Raw genomic sequence first — 4,300 nt, forward strand, 5'->3', positions numbered from 1 at the left:
TCGGCTTCAAAACATGTGGCTGCAGGACATCATTTGCTTGCCAACGCAAGACCCCAGATCTCTGGTTAAAGGTTAGTTATCTGGCTCATTATTTAGAGGCCCACTGTGCGAATATGTATGTTTATTTGTGTGTTTGTGCATGTGATTGGAATTTGGACAAGACATTTCTCACTAAAGTTGCAAAGTAGCCTAATAGTTTTTGCTGGCTCACAGCATAGATATGAATGCCAACAACTTGTTATTGGTAATATCCATGTTGGCAGTGAGGGGTTTGAGGATGACAGGATTGCCCAAAACTAAGGCTACACTACTAGCAAGATACTACCTTGTGTCCACATTTACTGGCGGTTTCCACATTTTCAGAAGGTGGTGCTATCTGTATCCTTGATTGAAAGACATGTTGGAAAACTGAAAGAATATTAAAGGCCCTGAAAACCTTACAATGAGCAATGGGGTCTGACAAGAAAAAATTTTGGGGCTTATTTCACATGAGCGATTTCTGTGTTTGTTCTTGGTTTTCTGGTTTGAAGTGGGCGGGGCTCAGTAGGGAAAAGGTGGTCACATATTTCTATTCACCAATCAGAGCACCAACCTACTCCGTCCTGATGACGTTAGCACATTAGCTGAGTTTTTAGCCGCTAGCAAAGTTGGCCTGTTTGGTCTCAGACCCCCACTTTTGTCCAGACTGAAATAGCTCAATAAAAGCTGTACTGAAATGACAAAAATCCTATAAAATTAAAGCAAGGCAAAACAGCAGCTGACAACCTACAAGTCAGTCAATTACACACTAAAAACAGGTTTACAGTGTTGTGCCTGAACGTATGTAATCATATTTTGGGCGAACGTGAACTGAACGTACTGTATTACTGCCTGATGAATGTTACTGTGAACTCATTCATTTACACTCTCTCAGTATGGGTTGTGGCAATAATTTTGAAAAATAATAGCTCGCAGCAACATACAGAAAAAAAGAACTATGAACTAGTTCATTTTTGGAATTGTGAACTTAGTTCAACATTTTTAAGTATGAACTATGAACTGAACTAGTTCATTTTAAAATTTGTGAACTGAACTTTGAACTAGTTCATGTAGAAAGTGAACTTTCCCAACACTGCAGGTTTAACAGCAATCAATGTGCAATAACATTTACCTCAAGTAGTTATCATAACTTGCTGATGGTTAAGTTATTCATACCTTAACACCATGTGCTCAGTAGATGAAGAGAGTACATCACTTCACTCCAGGCAAGGGAACTTGGGATCCCTGTTAGCCAGGCAGACAACATGTGTAACTCAGTCATTTAAAAAAAAATAAAAAATAAAAACTTAAAAGCATAACACAAGTTTTCAACTCAATCACCTACCAAATTGTCACAGAGAGGGTCCCATGTGGTAACTGACAGGCAGAGACAAAGCAAAGATGGCAGCCTTCTTCTTCTTCTTCTTCTTCTTCTTCTTCTTCTTCTTAAGTTTTATTAGCGGGCTACAAACCAACATTTAAAGTGCATGCCACCACCTACTGTACCGGAATGTGTAATATCATGACTTAAAACAATCATTAAAAAAATTATATATGCTGGATATCTGTAGTTCCAACCCGGTCTCACGGCAGTTCACTCAACAGCTATTGGATGTAGTGCCATGCCATTTGGTAAAGATATCTATTGTGTCCACAAGATGACTCCTAAATCCAAATTATCCAGTGATATCTCAACTTCTACCAGATGGATTATCACAAACATGCATGGTTCCCGAACGATGTATTGTAATGATCTAGTGATCTCTGACTTTTCCTTTAGAGTTTCCATGAGGTTAATACTTTTGCAAAATGTGGTGAGGCTAACGTTGACAGACATAAAGTGGTTAGAGTTAAAATGAGGGGTTAGGGATAAAAGTCCTTCTGGGTGTAGTAATAAAGAATGTGTGTTATTGTTGTGAATGCATGCACATGTACTGTATGCTTAAAGTACAACTCACTGCTTCCACCTAGGACACGTGTCAAACTCAAGTCTCAAATCCGGCCCCTCGCATATTTTGATCTGGCCCACAAATCAACTTAGGTTCACAATAAATTTTGGCCCGCCTAGTTGTGTGCCAAACCAAAAAGATGGGATGTTGCAAACCACAATGCGTCAGTCAAAGCCGGATTTGGCAGACTTGCCGACTTTGAGACTCACAGAAATTGCCACAGAAGCAGAGAGTTTTCAGGTTGTTGTGAGTCGGCTGTGTGGTAGCCTATTTTTGAAAATGTAAACAGAATGCATTGTTTTGTTATATTCTATTATGGCTAAGGAACTTTTTTTTTGCTGACTTTTTTTTAGGGCTTTATAAGGACCAAATTGTATGTGAAAGCACTATGTGAGACATGCAAGTCAAATACATTTTACTTTTTCCAGTTAAATAAAAGCATGTCAATAAACTATACATGTCTGGCCCCTGATGTGATTCTCATTTTCCAGTGTGGCCCTCAGTGAAGTTGAGTTTGACACCCCTGATCTAGGACATGCACTTGTGGAAGTGTGTGTGTGTGTGTGTGTGTGTGTGTGTGTGTGTGTGTGTGTGTGTGTGTCTGTGTGTGTGTGTATCTGTTTTGTGCTGTGTGTGGAGTTCACAGGCACCAGACCAGAATCAGTGAGAGTGGTTAATGAGAAAGTTGGCAGAGTTATTAGCTGATTGCTGTAAGTCAGTGATCTGTGTGAGAGAGAATTAGGCTCCACACGTCCTGCACAACCTCACTGGAGCCAGGAGCTCAGTCTCAGGGAAGCTCATTATATTTAAATATGGCTGTCTGGAGCAAATTGTAGACAAGATAGATATGAACTGCTATCATGATGAGGCTGCAATTCCGATGGTCAAGCGTGAATGTGTGTGTTGGAGTTCTGTGCTTCTGTGTTCTGTGTGCATTAAAATGAAAAATGTAGAAGTACTTTGCCTAATCACCGCTTCACATTCAAATGTGATTATCTATAGCTGTAACAAGATGTTATTCACTGAAAGAGAAAACAGAAAGTGTCAGGAGACTAATTTTGGCAAAGCCCACTGGCAGTTCATTCTCATGCAGTTTATTTGGAGAAAAGAAATTTCACTCATATAACATGGGTGTTATAGTAGGCAGCCACTGAAACATAATAACTGGTGTGCAAATAGGATGCCTCATTTAATCAATCATGTGGAAGTAAAATCTGAATAAATGTTGCCACATATCATGGGTTAAATGACTAGGTGTTAAAATGATCCTAGCCATGACATTAGATAGATACCCATTTACTTAGAACATTGACATAAAACACAAGACATGTTTTAGCTTTTAACGGAGAGTGAGTAGGATTTAGTGGCATCTACTGGTGAGATTGCAACCAACTGAATACCCCTCCGCCCACCCCTCACTTTCCAAGCGTGTAGTAGAACCAGAGACGGTTTTGAACCGAGACACCCCATCCCAGAGTAATTTCCTGTATCTGTGTTACGTGGGCTCTGTCACTGCCACGCCTCTTTGGGAGGCTAGCGGCAGGTCCTGAGTGTATTGATTCCAATGGGAGAAGTGAACATGAACACAGATTATGACCGATTCTGGACCCAATCTTCACAAGCCACATATCTCCTGAACATTCTGATACTGAAATGGAAAACATTACCGTTGTTTGAGACCTGTTTCTGTCTCAGGAACAAACTCTCGCGAGAGCTGGCAACACTGATGAGCTATTGTCAACTAACGTTCGTGAAACGCTGTAACAAAACTAATTTCCATAATGCCAAATATGTCTTTTAGCTGTGTACATATCTGATGTTAGCAAAAGAAAATACTAATACATTTACTAAATGTATTTATTAAATACATTTTGGAAGTATCTTGCCCAAAATTGGCTAAATGTGTGTCCTGAAAAGGAGCAGATAACTGAGCCTTCTTCAACATGCTCAATGTTGTCTGAAGTATCAGTAATCTCCACTGGCATCATCAAGTTGTAACACAACAAGCAGCCAAAAGTGACCAATTATTGAGACCTCCATGTGGTAACTAACCCCAGTTTTTGTTTTACTTTTTTTGATAAGGTGCACGAAGCCTGTTGGGTTGCTATGAGAAGCTGCCTAAGCCTTAAATACTTCACTTGCACATACATATATACTTCAATTGCACCCGCATGCATAACGTGAGAGTATGTATGTATGTGTGCATAAGTATTTACATATGTGCATGGGGTTGGTGGTTGGGGAGGATTGAGGAGCGCATAAATACAGGACTTTCAGTCAAGAGGTTGGGGTTGAAGTCCAGTCCAATACCATAAGTCAATTTGATGACCTAG

Source organism: Perca flavescens, chromosome 18 (genome assembly GCF_004354835.1).
Source record: "Perca flavescens isolate YP-PL-M2 chromosome 18, PFLA_1.0, whole genome shotgun sequence".
Taxonomy (NCBI): Eukaryota; Metazoa; Chordata; class Actinopteri; order Perciformes; family Percidae; genus Perca; species Perca flavescens.